The following is a 22,616-nucleotide window of genomic DNA, read 5'->3' on the forward strand; positions in this document are numbered from 1 at the left end:
TTCTCCATTCAGGATGCAGTGGTTGCTTTCAATGTTTCTGCCTATTTTCACTGTCTGTCTTTTTTATTGCTGATTTCGTACCACAGCTGTTATTCAGTTTAGTTAGAGAATCCTGGAGATTTGCACTGTATTTGTTTATGAATATAACATCATCATCTGCATAAAGCAGAGCTAACTTTGATATCTCTGATTCTAATATCGGGGTGCTTAAGGGTCAAAGCTGTATAACTGAGAGGAGACCTCCACATAGCCATTAAAGGAATGCGGAGAACCGACCAGGGCTTCTGACCTAATGTCCAATCCTCACCTTCTCGTGGTGCACCTGTTGGGTATCTACCTGGATACTGAATGAACGAGGATGGGCTGGCAATTTGGGATTTAGCTGACCAAATTGTATTTTTATTGGCTTAAACCAAAACACAAAATGATGGTACAACATGACAAAATTTCATGCAGGCTGGGGCATCGCTCGGTTAAATAAGGCCCCCGTTGTTTTTGCCAGGGAACCAGGGCGAACAGCAATAAAATCAGCTACTGGAACAAATCTGAAAACACACCCGAACTCAACATAACCAGAGTTAAAGATCGGTACTATCACATAAGAAGCCTGAATGGCAAAGAAATGGAGCTAGCTTAGGAATTAGATAAGTACCAGATCGACATAATAGGGGTGACTGAAACAAAAAAGACAAAAACTGGTGAGATTTTTCTGAGGCAATAAATACAAAATGTTATATTCAAGCAATGACAATCAAGGAAAAGAAGGAGCATAGTATTCAACACAAAATACGAGGCTAATCTTGAATGGCCATCCATCAGTCTCGAGTCAAGTGATGTGGGCAAATATGAGAATGAGGAACTGGACATTATTTGTGCCTATGGTCGCACAGTAGGTTCTACTAAGGTAGAAGTGGAGGAATTTTTTGAGGCTTTAGAAAAAGCGACTGACACAATGAAAAAGGATAATTGGTCCTTGTTGGGGATCTAAATAGCAGAGTAGGAAATGATTGTCAGACATACAAAAATATTTTGAGAAATGAGCAAAGCTAATAATAATGGCAAATACCTGTTGGCTTTCTGCTCAGAACATGAACTGATTATTGCTAACACAATGGTCAAACATAAAAATGTGTACAAATTCACATGGAGAGAAGAGGCAAGGAATAAAAAAAAAGTCTCCATGACTATGTTATTGTTGATAGTGATGTTTTCTCCCTGGTGCAGGACACCAGAGTGTACAGCGGATTTGAAATTGGAAGTGGTCACTACTTAGTCTTGAGCAGGATAAAATTGAATTTCATATAGAAAAGAAGAACATGAAAGAAAGTTTTAAAGCAAATAAAAGTTGAGCAGCTCTCAGATGTGAGCTAAAATACCCAAAGATTATTGAAGAAAAATTGAAAGAGTTTGAGAACAGGAACCAAACTTTGGAGATTCAATGGCAAGCCTTGAATAAAACCCTGATTGATTCAGCTAGAGAGGCATGTGGTGAAGTTGTCTGCAAGGATAGAAAAATTAGAACTCCGTTGTGGACACAGGAAGTTAAAGAGGCAGTGAAGGAAAAGACGACAGCATATCAAAAGGGAGGACTTTGGCAAGAACATAGAAAATAAATATCAAGAAGGGGGCAAGATATGCTAGAGGTTGTTGAAGAAGCTCAGAAATTAAGGAAAGAGTGCTGTAAAATTAGAGATAATAAAGGTGACATGAAAACAGGAGAAAAAGATATCCTTGAAGTATGGAGTAATTACTTCGAAAAATTGCTAAATGAAAAAAAGCAGTAATGACAGCACAATGGTAAAAAACACTAACCAGGCATACAGTCAGGAATACATATCCATACTTGAAGTAGAAAAAGCCATCAAAGGCTTGAAATGTGGAAAGGCAGCAGGAGTAGATGATATTCAACCAGAAATGCTCAAGTATGGAGGTATAAAAGTCTTACAGTGCATAGTTCATGAGGCTTGGACAGAGTGATGAATTCCAGATGATTGGAGTAGAGCACACACACACACACACACACATAGTACCTATATATAAAAAGGGAAATAAAACTGAATGTGAGAATTATAGAGCTATTTCCTTACTGAGTGTTCCTGGTAAGATTTATGCCAATATACTTGAGAAATGGTTGAGAAGAATTGTGGAAGAAAAGCTTGGTGGAGAACAAGCTGGATTCAGGGCAAATAGAGGCTATCAGGATTAGATCTGCACTTTACGACAAATAGTGGAGAAATCATGGGAATTTAAAATATATAAAAAAGATGTGACAATGTGCCAAGAGAGTAGCTATTCAATACGCTACATTTATATGTTGTCAGTGGGGCATTATATCAAGCAATACTTAGTCTTTATTTGAGTTGTAAGTCAGCAGTTAGAATTGAAGTACAGGAAGTTGGTTTAATGTTAAATCTGGTGTGAGACAGTATGTACATTATCCCCTCTGTTATTCATTATATATATGGATCACATTATGAAGAAAAGTGGTATTAAATATGATATCAAAATTGGAGATGTTAATGTCAGATCTTTGCTTTATGCGGATGATGTTATACTTCTAATTAAATTCGCTGCAAGATTCTCTGACTAAATTGAATAACTGTTGTAATAGATATGGTATGAAGGTCAGCAATAAAAAGACAAAGACGATGAAAATAGGTAGAATTGTTGAAAATGTCAACTGTGTTGTGATCAAAGAACCTGTGGAACAAGTAAAACATTTCAGCTACTAAGGCACGATTTTTATTGAAGATGGTAAATTAAATATAGAAATAAGCAACAGAATCAACAAAGCTAGTATGGTTGGAAGTGAATTGAATAAATTCATATGGAATAAGAGAGAAATTACTCTTAACACTAAATTAGCTGTATATAAGACAGTGTTCAAACCAGTTTTAACTTATGGATCTGGATGCTGGGTCAGAAGTAAAACACTTGACCAAAGACTAGAGACCGCAGATGTGAGATTTTGAGAAAGATTAGAGGCGTGAACAGATGGCATCAATGGCAATATCATAAAAAAACAAGAGGATATTAGGAAAGAACTTGACATTGTCAGCATCCAGGAATGCGTTAGCAGTGCTAATCTCAGGCGGTATGGTCACTTAAACAGAATGGGCGAAAAAAGATTAGCGAAACACGTGTTCTCTGTCCAACTTCTTGGTCTTCCTCTGGAAAACGACCCAGAGGAAGACCAAGTTATAGGTGGATTTGTATATGGTGCAAAGTGCCTTAGACCAGTGTTTCTCAGCCTGTGGTCCGTGACGATGGGACAGGTGGTCTGCTGCAGGCAGACTTAAATTAATTAAATAAACATTTTTTTTAACTATCCAAACAAAATAAATTAAAATTGAATACGTAAGTAAAAATTATTGAAATCAAATGGAGCCTTAAAAAAACCAACAAATAGTGTCAGAATGTTCGAAGGCGGAAGCAATAAAACTATATTGTTTTTCACTTCACCCCTCTTTTATTATTCGTCATTCTGCTGCTAAATTTGTAGCTGCAGAATGATGAATAATAAAAGAGGGATAAAGTGAAAAACAATGTAGTTTTATTGCTTCTGCCTTCCCTTGCTGTTTTGTCAGATTTGAAGTGAACATGTGTTATCCACATTTCAACCAATTGCTTGTTGTGTATTGGTTTTTATTATTGAAGGTTTCCTTCAACCAAGGCTCAGTATATCTTCAGAAGTGTTAAGTGATACTTGAACAAAGTGTGTCGTGAGTTAACCCCAGTATTTATATATATATATATATTTTTCGGAAATGTTTTTTTAATAATGGAAAAGTGGCTTAGAACTAGTACTTTGAAAAGAAGAGCAAATGAAACGAGTAATGCTAACCCTAATTGTGATACACGTGTTGTAACTGCCAGTAAATCTGATTCTATTAAAGTAGAAGAAACAAGCAGTTCAAAAAAAAAATACAGTAGGAAATATAACAGTTCATATTTGGAATTCGGGTTTACTTGGTGTGGAGATAAAAGTGAACAGAAACCTCAATGTGTTTTGTGTTATGAAGTGTTGTCGAACGAGTGCATGAAACCTGCGAAACTCCGATTTAAAAATTAAACATTGTGATGTGAAGAGTAAGCACTGGTCTAAGGCACTTTGCACCATAAGCCAATTGAATTTTTTCGGCGATGCTTAGGGACATTAACTCATGGGAAAGATTATAATTTCAGCCATGGGTTCCATTAATAGCAAAGCACTGGAAGCATCCTATCTCTTAAGTTTGCGCTTAGCGAAAAAAATGTAACCTCATTCTATCGGGGGAAATTTACTACTTCCAGCTATAAAAGATGTGGTAAAAACTATGTTTGGCAACAAGTTACTAAAAGATATTGATTTGATTCCTCTTTCAAATGAGACTGCCGGTCACAGAATTAATGATATGGCAGGTGACGTAGAATCTCAGTTAATCGAAAGCATCAAGAAGAGCCCTTATTATGCGTTACAAATGATGCGCAGTTAATATGCTACGTAAGATATGTGCATGATAACAACATTCATGATGATATTCTGTTTTGTAGAACTTTGTCATCCCGAACAACTGGAGAAGAAATATTTCACACTCTCGATAATTACATAATACACAAAGGGATCCAGTGGGATAAATGTATAGGCTTCTGTTCGGATGGAGCTCGCACTCTTACAGGCAGGCATAGTGGGGGTGTTTCTAAGGTCAAAGAAGTATCTCCGGATATGAATTGGGTGGATTGTTTCATACATAGGGAAGCGTTAGCCTCCAAAGGAATGCCACCAGAATTTAAAACTGTGCTATACAACGCTGTCAAGCTAGTTGATTTTATTAAAGCTCTACCGTTAAATAACAGGTTATTTTCAGTACTCTGTGATGAAATGGACAGTGAATATACACAACTTTTGCTTCATCCTGAAATTCACTGGCTTTCCAGGAGCAAAGTACTAACAAGGTTATTTCAATTAAGGCACGAAGTTTTATTATTTGTAAATGAATGTAATTCTGATTTTGCATTACTCCTTGTTGACAAAGCATGGTTATCAACACTATCCTATCTTTCAGACATTTTTTTGAAACTAAATCTCTCCCTTCAGGGAAATTTATTAACTGTTCTTGATGCCTACAACAAAATAAAGGCATTCGATAAAAAAAACTGGTTTTCTGGATTAATTATGTAAAAGACAGACAATTTGCACCTTTTCCAACATTGGAATCCTTTTTAGTGGAAAATAATATTTTTGTTCATTCTGAGTTTGTGACCACCTCAAAAATCTAAAACGGAATTTGAAACATATTTTCCGAATAACTTTTATAAGAAATTTTTGTGGGTTCGTGATCCATTTCAGGCTTGCAATCATGAGAACGACCTTTCGTTATCAAAAAAGGAACAGTTAATTGAGCTTTCAAGTGACAGTGGGCTTAAAATGCAATTCCGTGATATTGGGTTTGTTCGATTTTGGATCTCGTCTTCAGTGAGAAGTGAATTTCCAGAATTATCTGAAGAAGCATTGAAAATCGTCCTGCAGTTTTCTACAACCTATCTTTGTGAGAAAGGATTTTCATCGCTCCTTGAAATAAAAACAAAATACAGAAATCGTCTTAGTGTGTGTGCCGATCTTCGACTGAAGTTGACCAATATTAAGCCAGATATCCAGCAACTCTGCAAGGGACAAGAAGCTCAACCATCTCATTAAAAGTAAATAGTAACATAATTATATCATCTTATTTATTTGTTTAATAAAAATTAAAACTTTGTTCAATGATGATACACTTTTAATCGTTTACTTCCAATTTAATTAATTAATTATACATGATTTTAGATTTATTATGTTATGAATGACACAGTTTTCAAAATGTTGGTAATTCCTACATAGGTTTTTTTTTTTAAAAATTACAAAAAGTCAAAACGACGTATAGGGAAATAAATTAAAAACACTGTTTATTTTTGAAGTAAAGCTTTAATTCCAACATTCTAAAATGTTATTTTTCCTCATTTTCTGTTCGCAAAATCGTCAATCACATTGTCGAAGTCTATTTTGCTGTTTTATAGACAGTAAGGCAAGATTTCATAAACGCCAAAAAAAGGTGCTGCCAGGGGCGAATCCTCCCCCCCCCCAGCTACACCTCTGTAACTTAGTGGTCTGCAGAATTGTTTTAGGCATTTTACTGGTCCTTGGGCTTAGAAAGATTGAGAAACACTGCCTTAGACAATAGAAATATAGGATCTGATAATGTTGGAGTCTTGACAAGTAACAGACTGATTTGAACGAAAATCATAGTAAATTTTTCATGTAGCACTATCATATCCTGTACACTCCTTGAGGTTACATCGCAGGAATTCGATGATGATGATGATTCTAATATCAGGTTGAATAACAGTGGAGATAACGTATACCCTTGTCTGGCACATTAATTAACATCAAACCATCTTCCTGTACTCTCTTCATTTCTAACTGCTGAGTTACGAATCAAATATTGACTAAGCATTGCTTGATATAATGTCCCATTTACACCATATAATGTTTTTAATAGCTTTCTTCTTAGTGCTCTGTCGCCTTTTACGTATCTAAGAAACTTAAATACAGATCCTTGTTTTATTCCTATGATTCTCCTTTATTTGGCTTAAATTCAGCTTGTTCTTCTCCAAGTTTCCCTTCCACAATTTTTCTCAGCTGTTCTTTGAATATACTTGTATAGATCCTACCAGAAATGCTCAATAAGGAAATTCTTCTATAATTCTCATATTGTTTTATTTCCTGTTTTATAGTTGTGTGTTATGACAGCTGTTCTCCAGTCATCATTAGTTTGACCCTCTGACCAATCCTTGTGAATTGTGCAGTGTAGCCACTGTAAAACTTTTCTACTTCTATATTTGAGCATTTCCCGTCAAATATCATCTACTGTAGTTCCCTTTTCACATTTTTGATTGCTTTTTCTACTTCAAGTATTGATATGTATTCCCTGTTGCATTCTTGTTGAGTGTTTCCTACTCCATGAATTTTGTTTATCTAGTTTAATTATTGAATTTCAATATAATATAAAATGCATAAACACCTTAGATTTGTCCTGTCTGTCCTTCTATATATATGTGTGCCCAGTTTATTCTGAGCATTTCGTTGGATGGAGTAGTTTATTGAAGTTTGTCATAAAGTGTCTTCACGAGGAAGTTACATGTATATGGAGACTGATGACTTGGACAAATAATTGACTTGTGAATAAGATACTTCACGTGCAACTTTATTTTATTACACTTGGGTATAGAATGAAACAAGAATATAATTTCTTGGTAAGTATAGTTTAATCTGCAGCCAAAAAATTGTCACAATTTTAATTTTTGTTTCATTTGGACCATTGCAAAGACAAAATGTCATATGTAATGCAGGGGTGCTTAAGGGTCAAAGCTTTATAACTGAGAGGAGACCTTCACATAGCCTTTAAAGGAATGCGGAGAACCGACCAGGGCTTCTGACCTAATGTCCAATCCTCACCTTCTCGTGGTGCACCCTGTTGGGTATCTACTTGGATACTGAACGAACGAGGATGGGCTGGCAATTTGGGATTTAGCTAACCAAATTGTATTCTTATTGGTTAAACCAAAATAAAAAATAATGGTACGACATGACAAAATTTCATGCCGGCTGGGGCGTCGCCCAGTTAAACAAGGACCCCGTTGTTTTCGCCAGGGCGAACAGCGAAAAGTCAGCTACTGGAACAAATCTGAAAACAAACCCCAACTCAACATCACCAGAGTTAAAGATCGGTACTATCAACTTAAGAAACCTGAATGACAAAGAAATGGAGCTAGCTGAGGAATTAGATAAGTACCAGATCGACATAATAGGGGTGACTGAAACAAAAAAGACAAAAACTGGTGAATCTTTCTGAGCAATAAATACAAAATGTTATATTCAGGCAATAACAAACAAGGAAAAGAAGGAGTAGCCGTAGTATTCAACACAAAATACGAGGCTAATCTTCTTGAATGGCAGTCAGTCTCAAGTAGAGTAATGTGGGCAAATATGAGAATGGGGAACTGGACAATGAGACTTATTTGTGCCTATGGTCCCACAGAAGGTTCTACTAAGGTAGTAGTGGAGGAATTTTTTCATGCTTTAGAAAAAAGCAACTGACATAATGAAAAAGGAAAAGTTGGTCCTTGTTGGAGATCTAAATAGCAGAGTAGGAAATGATTGTGAGACATACAAAAATATTTTGGGAAAATTTGGAGAAAAGAGCAAAGCTAATAATAATGGCAAATATCTGTTGGATTTCTGCTCAGGACATGGACTGGTTATTACTAACACCATGTTCCAACATAAAAATGTGCACAAATTCAAGGCAAGGAATAAGAGAAGTCTCATTGACTATGTTATTGTTGATATTGATGTTTTCTCCCTGGTGCAGGACACTAGAGTGTACAGAGGATTTGAAATTGGAAGTGATCACTATTTAGTCTTGAGCAGGACAAAATTGAATTTCATATTGAAAAGAATAACATGTAAGAAAGTTTTAAAGTGAATAAAAGTTGAGCAGCTCTCAGGTGTGAATTGTAGACTAAAATACACAAAGATTATTGAAGAAAAAATGAAAAAGTTTGAGAACAGGAATCAAACCTTGGAGATTCAGTGGCAAACTCTGAAGGAAACATTAATTGATTATGCCAGAGAGGCATGTGGTGAGGTTGTCTGCAAGGATAAAAAAATCAGAACTCCCTGGTGGACACAGGAAGTTAAAGAAGCAGTGAAGGAAAAGAAGAAAGCATATCAAAAGTTCCTGTCAAATAAGTCAGCTTGTTCTCTTAGAGAATACAGAGACAAATGCAAGAATGCTAAACACTGTGTAAAACTAGCTAAACAAAAGTCATGGGAGGGCTTTGGCAAGAATATAGAAAATAAATATCAAGAAGTGGCAAAATATTCTGGAGGTTGTTGAAGAAGCTTAGGAATGGAGGAAAGAGTGCTTTAAAAGGAGTTAGAGATGATAAAGGTGACTTGAAAATGGGAGAAAAAGATATCTTTGAAGTATGGAATAATTACTTTGAAAAACTGCTAAATGAAACAAGCAGTGATGACAGCGCAGTGGTAAAAAACACTGACCAGGCATGCAGTCAGGAATACATATCCATACTTGAAGTAGAAAAAGCCATCAAAGGCTTGAAATGTGGAAAGGCAGCAGGAGTAGATGATATTCGACCAGAAATGCTGAAGTATGGTGGTATAAGAGTCTTACAGTGGCTGAACTGCATAGTTCAGAAAGCCTGGACAGAGGGAAGAATTCCTGATGATTGGAGTAGAGCTCTCATAGTACCCATATATAAAAAGGGAAATAAAACTGAATGTGAGAATTACAGAGGTATTTCCCTACTGAGTGTTCCTGGAAAGATCTATGCAAGTATACTTGAGAAACGGTTGAGAAGAATTATGGAAGAAAAGCTTGGTGAAGAATAAGCTGGATTCAGGCCAAATAGAGGCTGTCAGGATCAGATCTTCACTTTACAACAAATAGTCGAGAAAGCATGGGAATATAACAGAGATCTGTATTTAAGTTTTGTCGATTTGGAAAAGGCATATGACAAGGTGCCAAGAGAGAAGCTATTCAATATGCTACAGTTATAAGGTGTCAATGGGGCATTATATCAAGCAATACGTAGTCTTTATTTGATTTGTAAGTCAGCAGTTAGAATTGAAGTACAGGAAGATGGTTTAATGTTAAATCTGGTGTGAGACAAGGATGTACATTATCCCCTCTGTTATTCATTATCTATATGGATCACATCATGAAGGAAAGTGGTATTAAACATGATATCAGAATTGGAGATGTTAATGTTAGCTCTTTGCTTTATGCGAACGATGTTATACTTCTAAATAAAACCGCTACAAGTTTGGAAGATTCCCTGACTAAATTGAATAACAGTTGTAATAGATATGGTATGAAGGTCAGCAATAAAAAGACAAAGACAATGAAAATAGGCAGAATCATTGAAAATGTCAACTGTGTTGTGCATGGAGAACCTGTGGAACAAGTGAAACATTTCAGCTACTTGGACACGATTTTTACTGTAGATGGTAAGTTAAATATAGAAATAGACAACAGAATCCGCAAAGCTGGTGTGGAAGGAAGTCAATTGAATAAATTCATATGGAATAAGAGTGAAATTACTCTTAACACTAAATTAGCTGTATATAAGACAGTGTTCAAACCGGTTTTAACTTATGGATCTGGATGCTGGGTCAGAAGTAAAACACTTGACCAAAGACTAGAGACTGCAGATATGAGTGTCATGAGAAAGATTAGAGTTGTGAACAGATGGCATCAATGGCAATATCATATTAAAAACGAGGATGTTAGGAAAGAACTTGACATTGTCAACATCCAGGAATGCATTAGGAGAGCTAATCTCAGGTGGTATGGTCACTTAAACAGAATTGGCCAAGAAAGATTAGCAAAACAAGTGTTCTCTGCCAGGTTGGTAGCAAAACGACCCAGGGGAAGACCAAGATATAGGTGGATTGATACGGTACAAAGTGCCTTAGACGATAGAAAGATAAGATCTGATAATGTTGAAGCCTTGACAAGTAACAGACTGATTTGGAGGAAAATTGTAGATAGGAAGTTAGTAATGATGTAATTTTTTTCATGTAGTACTATCATATCCTGTACACCCCTTGAGGGTACATGGCAGGAATTTGATGATGATGAGAATGTGCATAAGAATATGCCTTCATGGTTCGATTTATTTTTCCATTTGCTCTCTATTATTGTCAGAATTTGGCAAATAATTCATACTGACATTAATTCCATATTGGCCAGTTGAAATTTGTTAAAATTTCGTATTTAAGAACTATGTTAAAATTTATGAAGTAGTTTCATTTGTGGAATGCAAAATAAATTTGTCTGCAATCAGCAGGTTAATAATGATAAAGTTGCATAAACTGTAAGGCGAATTTTGACACATCTCAAAAAAAAAAAAAAAAAAAAAAAACACCTGATAATAAATAACCCTTGCTAAATACCATAAAATTATCACAAACACCATAATAGTAGTTCTTGCCAAAGCAACAGCTATATTTACAATGAAAAATTTGATCTTAAACTTTTAACTATTAAGAGGATTCTAAAGTTATTAATTAGAAATATAAGACATCTTATAGTACAACAATTTTAGTTTTCTTATAACTAGCTTTAAGTTCAGTACTACTTAATGTCTGTTTTTAGCTGTCTTTGATTTATTTATTTTTATTTTTTTAAATTTTGCCATAGTCAGATTGCTTTTATTAGCAAAATATTGTTATAGTAGCTCAGTTGGTATGGACGAAGTCCTTTGGTCAGAAGGACCTGGGTTCAATTCCCATCCATGACATGAAGAACCTTTATCTTGTATCTTTTGATTAAAGGTAAGTTAGTAAAAGAGAAGGAAAATTGTTTTGAAAAGAACATTTCAAGAACTTGATTGCTATTCATAATGAATAGTAAATCTAAAAAGTGGAAGAACTTTATTTTTGATTCAGTGAAAAAATAATCGAGAAATTTGCGGTTTTAGAGAGAGAGAGAGACTGAAGTATGAACATTGAGTGTTCATCGAATGTTAATATTATGAAATTTACACCACCTAGTTTCACATACGCAAAACTGGTGGCTTCTTCAGGATTAAAAAAAAATTACTACAGAGTTGTTCAGTGCCAAAAAATCATTACAATAGGAATAAATAAATTGATCTTAATGACGATGTAATGTTGTTGGATGCATTAACTGTCACCTGGTAGAGATTGCAGGTAATTGATGAAAAACTGAAACATAACACACTAAAAGATAAGAGATTTCCAGATGTTATTTACGATAGGTCCTTGGTTTTTATTAAGAGACCCATGTGAAAGAATAACTGTCAGAGATTCCTTGAATAGTCGAACAAAAATTTCCTTCCAAGTAAGACATGGCAGAAGTATACCAGTAAACTTAAACTTCCAAACTGGTCTGAAAATTAAATCTTGTTAATTGTTTTTTTGGAATATCCATTAAAAACAAATAAATCAGAAATAATTGGGAGTTTTATCTTGAGTTAATCTTTCTTTTATAAAATAGAGGCTGCTTAGTTTGAAGGTGGATGATATGTGTTTGAAGAAAAGGATGATAAAGGGACGAAGTGATCACCATGTAGTTTTGAACAGGATTAAAATGAATTTCATTTATTTAAAAATTTTCAATATAAAGAATATTTAAAAGGAGTCAAAGTTTGAGTACCCTTCAAAGATTAACTGTATGTGCAAATATGTAAATATTATTCTTCTAGAAAAGATGGACTTTGGAAACAATTATCAACCTTGGAAATTCAGTGGCAGACTAAAAAAAATAATTAATTCAGTGTCGTCACCTGGTGCCCTTTGTTTTTGTCCATGCATGGCACTGACATGTTATAGGTCTCACAACCTCGTGTGTGTGTGGGATTGATTAAAAAAAACAACAACTTGTGATGAAATTGTTTCAAAGAATGTGTGTGTCAAGCTGCTTTTTTTGCAAAAATTAAACATGGAAACTAAAACTTACGGAATAAATTTATTAGATGTAAAATTGAGGCATCTTCAATACATTAAAAATGGAACACAATATAAAATTACAATTAGAAAATCATTTTCAAAAAAATCTACTATCGTGTTAATAGCACAACAAACGATCAGTAAAATTCCCAGTTATAAAAATAAAAAATTACAATAATATAATCAGCAATTTGTATAAAAAGGATGTAATAATATTTTCCATAAAGGGGATATAAAGAGGAATCTACCTAAGGCCATCAGATATGTTTAAGTTCAGTCAGTGTAGAAAGGTCTCACAACTCTTTACGTAAGTGCCCTATGAGGAATCTACTTCTCTGTAAAAGCTTAGTTTTCTTCCAAAAAAAATTCTGGTTGAGGAGGCGTTGTTCTGCTAGGCCAGACTGTTCTGGTTCATGGTAAAGGATATAAGATTTATGTTCCTTACGGTGGAAAGCTGCAGATCTGGTAGACCAGTCAATATGGAAGACTAAAAGGACACTACAGGGGTTTTAGAACTTTAGCTATATGTTCAGAAATACCTTTAATATAAGGTTTTCTTCTTCTAAAGTGAACTGAATTCTGGGATGAATCATATTTATTTTTGAAATGAATAGTTTTAAATCTGATAATGAGCCTTTCCATATTGCATATACAGGGTGTTCGGGATAAATTTGACAGTTTCGTAAGGAAAAAGAAAATCTTCTTTGTATCTATTAAATTTAATGAATTGACAAAAAAACATTACAGGCAGAGTTAATTACAATACTATCAACAAGATTTACTCAAAATAACCACCATTAGCATCGATCACAGCTTCAATTCTGCTTCGGAACCTCGAACAAGCTGATGCTACAGTCTCCCTGGGAAGGGCCGCAAAAACGGTTTTAATTTTATCCATTAACTGGGCTTTTGTATTACTGGAAGTGCGATTGGTGTCTTTTTCAACTGCGCCCCATACAAAATAATCCATGGGGTTAAGGTCTGGGGAGTTTGGAGGCCAAACATTTGGACTGGTGAAGTCGTAGAAATTTTCAGACAACCATTTTTGACTTTTCCCAGAGGTGTGGCAAGGGGCCGAATCCTGCTGCCATACATACGGCCTACCATTGGCTACCCTTGTTATCCAGGGCTTGACTACAGTTAGCAACTCCACGAACAAAGCCCGAATTCCAATGCCAGGGTTCTTCAACACCTGTTCCTGCAGATTTGCGAGGAATTCTGCTGTACGAACGCAATCAGATCGTCTGCTAGGGATCTTTCTTCTTGCTACATCCTCGTAGTCACCATTGCAAGTCTCTAGTTCATGCCTGATTGTTTTTACTGTATTCAGGGAGCATTGGGCAGCAGTCGTAATATCCTTATTTTGATGGCGGGCACGAATCATCATGATACAAGTTATTCTCTTCCATGATTCAGGTGGGTTCCAGCTATCCATCCTTTCTGACATCTTGTATATGAATGAAGAAGGGTCCAAACTTTTAAATGAAGAGAAGTGTGTGTTAATACATGTAACTTACGGGAAAATATAATTAATTATAAATATGTCAAATTTATCCCGAACACCCTGTATATCATCTACATATCTGCAGCTTTCCCAATTACAAAAATATTTATTTTTGTAATTGGGAATTTTACTGACTATTTGTTTGATGAAATATAAGGAAGGAGAGAGGGTTGTGGACTTTGCAGTAGCGTTTGATCTGGCAATTGTGAACTCGTTTTTCTACAAGAGGGAAGAACATTTGATAACATTTAGGAATAGTAACAACAGTTCACAAATTGACTACATTTTGACTAGAAGAAAGCATCTTAAGGTTGTGACAAATTGTAAAGTAATTCCAACAGATCAAGTGGCACAGCAACACTGACTGCTGTGCGCAGACTTTAAAATAAGATCGAAGATAAGAACCTCTGGAAGCCATGGAATGAAGACAATTAAGTGGTTTCACTTAAAAGAAGAGAGTGTGAGGAATTGTTTTAGGGAGAGGGTGTTAGAGAGGATTTCGGATGGACTGGAAAGTGTGCAGTCAAGGTGCTTGGTGAGACATCTGGAAAGATTAGAGAGCAGAAGGAGGGTTGGTGGTGGAATAATAATGTACAAGTGGTAGTGACAGCTAAGTGGAAGGCAAAGCAGAAGTGGGATGAGTCAAGAGTGGAAGAGGACAGAGAGAGAAAGCAAGAACCCAATAGAGTTCTGGCACAGGCGAAGGCCATGGCATATCAAGATCTGTATGATCAATTAGAAACAAAGGAAGGACAGAGAAAAATTTACCAAGCGAAATGTAGAAATAAAGCAGCAAAGGACATCTTACATGTGAGGCAGATCAAAGATGCTGAAGGAAGAGTATTATGGAGGGATGTGGACATAAGAAACAGATGGAGAATATACTTTGAGGAACTTTTGAATGAGGAAAATGCAAGGACTCAGAGAAGATGAGCAGCCTTCTGATGGGATGGTGCAGAACATCAATAGAGTGGAAGTGATGGAAGCCATGAAGAGGATGAGGAGTGGAAAATCGGTGGGCCCCTTCAGGATTCCAGTGGAGGCATTGAAGGCACTGGAGGAAGAGGGAATTGACCTGCTGTGAGACCTGTTCATGAAAGTTTGCCAACAGGAAAATATACCCGAGGGTGGGTACTCTTGTCCCCATCTACAAGGGTAATGGGGGATGCACAAGACTGTAAAAATTACAGAGGAATAAAGTTGATGTCCCACACACAATGAAAATCCTAGAAAGGGTTCTTGATGGAAGATTGAGGAAGGAGGTGGAGATTGCAAAGGAACAATTTGGCTTCATACCTGGTAGATCAACGACAGATGCTATCTTTGGGTTACGGCAGATGGTGGAAAAGTTTCGAGAGAAACAACGGGAGCTACATCTGGCATTTATTGATCTGGAGAAAGCATACGATAGAGTGCCAAGGCAAGAAGTCTGGAGGTGTCTGAGGGAGAAGAAGGTTCCGGAGAAATATGTCAGGTTGGTGCGGGAGATGTACAAAAATGTGAAGACGAGTGTTCGGACCTGTCTGGGACCAACAGAAAGTTTTCAAGTAACAGTTGGCTTGCATCAAGGGTCAGCATTAAGTCTGTTTCTGTTTAACATTGTGATGGAGGAGGTGAGAGAAGATATACCTTGGACAATGTTGTATGCAGATGACATCTTGCTGTGTGCAGATTCAAGAGAAGAAGCGGGAACTAAACTGGAAAGATGGAGAAAAGTACTGGAAGAGAGAGGTATGAGACTGAGCAGAAGTAAGACAGAGTATATATGTTGCACAGTGGGCGGCGGCCAGGAGAGAGATCTGGAGGTGGAAGGAAAGGTCATCAGGAAGGTGAGGGACTTTAGATACTTCGGTTCAACAGTGGAAGAAGATGGAGGAGCTGAGAAGGAAGTGGGATGCAGGATACAAGCAGGTTGGAGGAATTGGAGGGAGATGGCTGGAGTGTTATGCGATAAAAGGGTGCCGATCAATCAATCTGAAAAGCAAAATCTATAGGACAGTAGTGAGGCCAGCTATGACGTATGCTATAGAAACTGTGGCCCTGAGGAAAAATAACATCAGCAGGATGGAAGTAGCAGAGATGAGAATGCTTAGGTGGATGTATGGCGTGACCAGAAAGGATCGTCTGAAAAATGACTATGTGAGGGGGAACAGTGAAAGTTACGAACTTAGGAGCAAAGATACAAGAGGCAAGGTTGAGATGGTTTGGTCATGTGATAAGGAGGAAGGACGAATATGTGGGAAGAAGGGTCATGCAAATGGATTTGCAAGGAAGGAGGAAGCATGAGCGGCTAAAGAAGAGATGGAGGGAACTGGTAGAATAGGACTTGAGGATGTAGAACTTGTATGTGGTGACAGCCCAAGACAGGAGGATGTGGAGGAGACTCATCATCAACAGTGACCCCACTTAAGTTGGAAAAGCTGCAGAAGAAGACTGACTGTTTGTTGTTTTATTAATGCTATAGTGATGCTTTTTGAAAATTATTCTTTAATTGTAATTTTATATTGTTCCATTTTCAGTGTACTGGAGATGCCTGTAAAAACTTAGGTGAAAACTTTACATCTGATAAATTTATTCACTTAAGATTTAGTGTTCATGTTTAATTTTTCAAAGAAACCTTTTTATCAAAAAGTTCTGGAGGCTATTGAAAAAGCTTGCTCTTTAATCGAAGAGTGCCATGAAAGATAAACATAACTTATAAAATGAAGAATGAAATTCTATATGTCTGGGATAATTACTTTGAAAGATTGTTAAACAAAACAAACTGGTGAAACAGGGTAGAAATATTTTCAAGTGGGATATAGTCAGGAGTACATTCCAAGTTTTCAGGTTTCTGCATTTCAAAAACCTGAAATGCAGAAAGGTAGCTTGACACCCAGAAATTCTCAAATATGGGATATAAAAGGTTTTGCAATGGCTGCACTATATAATTCAGAAGACTGAGTTCCATATGATTCAAGTATAGTTCTTATAGTACCCTCTACAGAATGAAAAATAAAACAGTGAGATTACAGTTAAATTTACCAAGTATTTCACGTAGGATTTATGTAGAAAAGCTAAGAAAAATTGGGATTTGGGGAAAACAAGCTGGATTGAGGCCAAATAGGAATCGTTAAGATTTTAACTTTAATACAAGTATTTGAGAAATCACGGGAATGTAGCAATGATCTGTATGTGTTGTAGATAAGGTACTGGCAGGAGGACTGCCAATACCTTACGACTACAATGAGATAAATGGTATATTATGCTGAGCAGTACATAGACTGCTGTATTCAATATAAATCAGTAGTTAGAATTTGAAGGAGGTATAAAAGAATGGCTTGATGTAAAATCAGGTATAAAACAAGGATGCATGCTATTTCCTCATTCTGTGCTTTGTTCCCTTGGTTAGATTGTTTTCAGCTTTAAAACATATGCACTGAATGTATAACTAAAGTAATTAATCCTTACTGGATTACCTTTACCTCTTATAACTAAAGCTCAAAACAGTTGCAAGAAGACACATCCAAAACTGATTTCATAAAAGTCAAAAGCAGGAAACTAGCATAGCCTCCAAGTAGCTGTCAAGCCTTCTGTTTTATTGCCAAAGCAATTGGTTGTGACTTTAGTCCAACACTTTTTCCATCCTTGTTGTATCCAGATGGTGCTAATCCATCACCCACAGAAAAGCCAATCTTCTGGCCTCGTACTTTTTTTCTTTTTTTTTCAAATGCATGGATAGCTGATCTTAGTCCTCCACCCATTCCAGTTGTTTAATGCTTGGTATCCTATCTTTCTTTATGCCAAAAAAAAAAAATCAGAAATATTGTCCAAATTTGACATCAGATAGTCTCCTGATTGCGATGGCATTCCTTCAGTTGACCCTGGTCTGTGCTCCAGAGCTGACTCCTGTTCTCTCACTTTTTTTTTCTTTTTTTTACTATCCTCTTCCATTGTATCCATCCCACAGTTTGAAAATTAGCCTAGGCTCAACCCTTTCCCAAGAAGGGTTAGAAGTCCCTGCCACCAACCTATCACCCAGTCTTTTCTCTCTCTCCAGAATGATGGAAAGAAACATCAACAGCCAATTCTTAAGCCACCTTAAAGGCATCCAACTAATAAATGACCACTAGTATGGATTCCACTGCTTCCATTCAATAAGGATCTGCTTATGTAAGCCTTTTTTTAAACAGAGAAAAAAAGTAGAAAAGTTTGAATCTGTGTGTGTGCGTGTGTACGCTGCATTTGATATCTTCAAGACTTTTGACTGGGTCTGGCATGAATGCTTATTAAATAAGCTCCCATCATTTGCTCTTTCTCATGACTTCTGAATCTGGGTTGTCAGCTTTCTAACTGGATGCATGCTGCATGTGATTGTGGATAGTTCACTATCTTCTATGCAAATAATGCAGAGGTCCTACAAGGTTCTAGTCTCTCACCTGCCCTCTTCCTTCTGTGTATTAAATACCTACTTTGACTGTCAGTCCAATACAGTTTTGAGGATGATAGTACATTTCACCCCTCACTTGACAAACTTTATGCTACACAAATCACCACACTTTACAAGGGTAATCTTCACTACCCTTAATTCTGATCTCCAAGCAAATCTTCAATAGGGTTCAAATAGCTATTCTGCCGAATGTGCTATGATTTTCAGTGGTATTTATTCCTCGAAATGAATTTCATCTCAAACTTATCACTGTTGGGTAGGGTAGCTTCACAGTTTGATTATATGAGGGTATGCTGAAAAGTTGTGATAATCACCATGAAGGAATTGAGGTAGAACCCTGTAACTTACACATCATTCTACATATTCCCCATGAAGTGTTATACACTTGTTAAAATGTTGCTGCATCATGTGCAATTCTCTGAGAAAAAAAGTCTTTCCCTTGTTGCACAAACCAGTCCTAAGCTGCAGATATGACTTCATCTGTGGTAAATTTTGTTCCTTTCAAATGTTTCTTTAAATTTGGGAACAGGAAATAATCAGATGGGGTAGGTCTGGGCAGGCGAATAAGGTGGGTGAGGCACACATTGAAAGCCCAAGTTGTGTATTATCTGTTGTGTTTCATGAGCAGTATGAAGGTGTGTTGTCCTGAAAAATAACACGCCTCTGCTCAGTTTCCTGCAACGTTTTTCCTTCATTACCTCCTTCACTTCTTTCTGAGCTGTTGAATAAACTACTGCTGTAAGAGTACACCATCCATATCCCAAAAAACAACATGTTTGAAACTTCTTTGGCCATGGAGAACTTTTGTGTCTCCACTCCAATGGAGTGGAGACCATTGTTTTGTCTCTGAGTCATGTTGATGAAGCCATGTTTCATCAACAGTCACAATAATATAAACCAAAAAATTTGTACCTGATTTCTCAAAATCCCTTGAGATAACAGCACGCATTCTCTCTTTTGGTCGGCATTCAAACATTTGGGGGACCCACTTCACTGAGAGCTTCTGCATGTTTAGATGTTGATGGATATCCCAGAGTCTTTCTAGTGTTTTTGGCTGGTATTCATCTATCATCAAGCCATGATTGCTGTGGAAGGTCTTCCTGACCTGGGGACATCTGTTGTCTAATGATGCCCAGTTTTAAAATTGGCCACCCATCTGGCAGCTTTGGATGTACTGGAGCATAGTCGCCTAAGGTCTCACACAAAGTTTGGTAAATCTCAGTTGTGGACTTTTCTTGCAGCACAAAAAACTTGATGACAGTCCTCAACTCTGTGTCTTTGAATTTCTTCAAAACCTCTGACATGTCTTTTTATATATCTTAAAAGAAAAAGAACAAATTATTACAATTTGATGAAATATGGGGATTAAAGGGTTTTAAGATATGTTCTTTCTTATGGTTATATCAGTTGCTTTAATCTTATTTTTGTTATAGGAGTTTATCAGAACTTTTCAGCCCCCCCCCCCCCATATTAGCCTGAAAAAAACATCAGTAATGCCATTTTTTTTTTAATCAAAAGAAGAAAAAAAAGCACTAAATAATGCTGATATCAAACCTTGTCACTGAATTCATATTATCTGAAATATTATTATATTAGTATTATCAAAGTGGATTCCAAAGGTAGGAAAACGAGGTGAGGACGTCCTAAATGAAGGTGGAGTGATGAGCTGTCAAAATTTGTGGAAAATCCATCTTTCCGTCTCTCTCTGTTTCAGGAACAGAGAGAGAGACGGAAAGAACTGGAGGAGGCCTTCGTCCAACAGTGGGCTGAAAATGGCTGAAAAGAGAGATTAGTATAACTCTCTGAAGATCAGTTTATCCAAACACACCATCCATCTCATTGAGGATCTACCCCCTTTCTCATTTTCTAGGAATTTTACCTTCTATTACTGTTTCAAGAAGTCGGATATCCTTTCAATGTGTCCAAATTATTTCATCTTTCTTTTTTCAAAGATCCTTTCTAGCACCCATCTGTTTGTCTTCCTTTCAGTATATGATATCCTCAACAGACTTCTTTAAGTTCCAAGTCCATCAGTCACTGTTGGAAAAACAGCTGCATTCAACATTCTCAACTTCATTCCTGTGGAAATAGATCCATCCTTCCAGATTTTAGACAAGTCTCTGACTGTTGTTTTAGCCATTTCTAATCATCTGAACAGCAATTCTTCTCATTAATAATGGATCCTACTTGAACTTGCTGACTTCCTCAATTCTTTCTCCATTAAGGCACACTTGTTTCTCAGGCACTTTCCTGTGTGTATTTCCTTTGGGGATCATAATCTTTGTCTTGCTAGGATTGAGGTGTAGTCCTCTGTTCTTACTGATCTCGTTGTCAAGAATTATCATCAGCATACCTCAGATTACTGATCAATCTACTAAATATCCTGATTCCTGTCTTAAGCTCATCCAGTGCTACATGCATGATGTCCTCAGCATAGATACTGAATAGGTGAGGAGAAAGTAGATATCCTTGTCTAACTCCCTTTCCCAGGTGAAGCCAGTCGTTTAATCCAGCACCTGTTCTTACCGTGGCTCACTGTACAGGTTAACTATCAACCTGATAGTGTATTGTGGGAAACTTGTTATTTTCATTACTTCCCACAATTTCACATGCTGAACACAGTCAAAAGCTTTAGAGTAGTCTCCGAAACACATTACCACAGGGAGTCTAAATTCTTTATTCTTTTCTATCATCTATCTAAGGCAAATCTCTGGTACCCTTACCTTTCTTAAAGCCTGCTTGTTTCTCGGGCATCTCTGCCTCAACTTTGGCCTCATTCCTATTTAGAATGATCTTTAATAAAATCTTGCTTGCGTGAGAGATTAGTAGTTCTATAGTTCTTGCAACCTTCATATCTTCTTATGTAGTAGTAGTATGAAAACCAATTTCTTCCAGTCTCTAGGCCCATACCTTTGTAAACAATCTATGAAGCACTCTTATCCCTCTATTCCCTGTGGCCTTAATTAACTCTGCTGGGATTCCATTTGCTCTTAGGGCCATGGGCATTATTGCTGTTAATCTGTTTAACTGCTCTTTCAACCTTATGCTTAAGTGGAGGAGGTTCTAAATCGAAATTTCCTAGTAAGTGAGCTCCTCCAGATGTTCCTTATCCTCTCTACTGTACAGTTACTCACAGTATTCTTTTCACCTGTTTTTGATTTCCAGTTCTTCTGTTCTATTCTGTTCTTTGATGCCATTCGGTTTGGGCTTAAACTTGTGCTTCAGGTCACAAACTAAATGGAACAACCTTTTATAATTGTGCCTTCTCATTTGGAATTCTATCTCTTCACATTTATTAGCATAAAAGTTTTTCCTTGTCCTGCTTTATGGCTCTTCTCACTTCTCTATGTAATCTCTTATATTCTTCAGTCTCTGTTTCTCCAACCATTTTTTGTTAGATCCCGTGTTGAATCTGATATCCATCGGTCTCATGGTTTTCTAATTGGCCCAAGATACTTCTTGGCTGTATCCGGTATTATAACCTTTACTCCTTCCCAAATTTCAGGCGAGTTCTCCTCAGTAGTCTCCAAAAGATCATCCAACCAAGTTAATGTTCCTTCTGTGAACCTACTAAGAATTAATGTGACATCCAATCTAGTGGGGCATGCTTGATTTGGAAGATTTCTGAGTCTTAGTCTTACTTGGGCTCTTACTAGCTGATGGTCTGTACCACAATCTGCTACCTTGACCTATCAGTTTTAGATGACAAAGTATAGGTCTGTCATAGGTGTTTTTGGAAGCAGGTATTGGTAATAACTAATGTTAGCATGGGCAAATTCTAACAGTCTTTAACCATGGGTGTTATGTTCACCCAAATCAAACATGCCACACTCAGACCTAACTCTCATATTCTTTTCCATTTTTGCATTAAAGTCCACCATCATGTAAAGTACATTTCTCCTTGGTAGACGGTCTGTCTGTGTGGGGTGCATAAACTACCACAATTGACACATTGGTAGGAAGAGCCTTGAGTCTTATACAAAGTATCCTGTCATTAATCGGATTATAACCAAGAAGGGCTCCTGCCTGAACTGTCTTCAGTATCACAGCTACCCTATGATGCTTTGAGTCACCTCTTGAATAAACAACTAGCTTATCCTGCCTTTTGAAGTGACCTCCATTCCATCTGGTCTCTGTAATTTCCATCATGTCAATTTTATACCTCTCCT

General features: G+C 36.8%; 1 protein-coding gene across 1 annotated transcript in view; it reads left to right on the forward strand.

Annotated features, from left to right (window-relative positions):
* Nucleotides 1-22,616, forward strand: part of Nup50 (nuclear pore complex protein Nup50) — a 135,006-nt gene that overhangs the window by 111,178 nt on the left and 1,212 nt on the right. The gene's annotated exons all lie outside the window — the stretch shown is intronic.

The sequence above is a fragment of the Typopeltis vanoorti genome, chromosome 25 (genome assembly GCF_054136105.1).
Source record: "Typopeltis vanoorti isolate ZY-2024b chromosome 25, IOZ_Tvanoo_1.0, whole genome shotgun sequence".
Classification (NCBI taxonomy): Eukaryota; Metazoa; Arthropoda; class Arachnida; order Uropygi; family Thelyphonidae; genus Typopeltis; species Typopeltis vanoorti.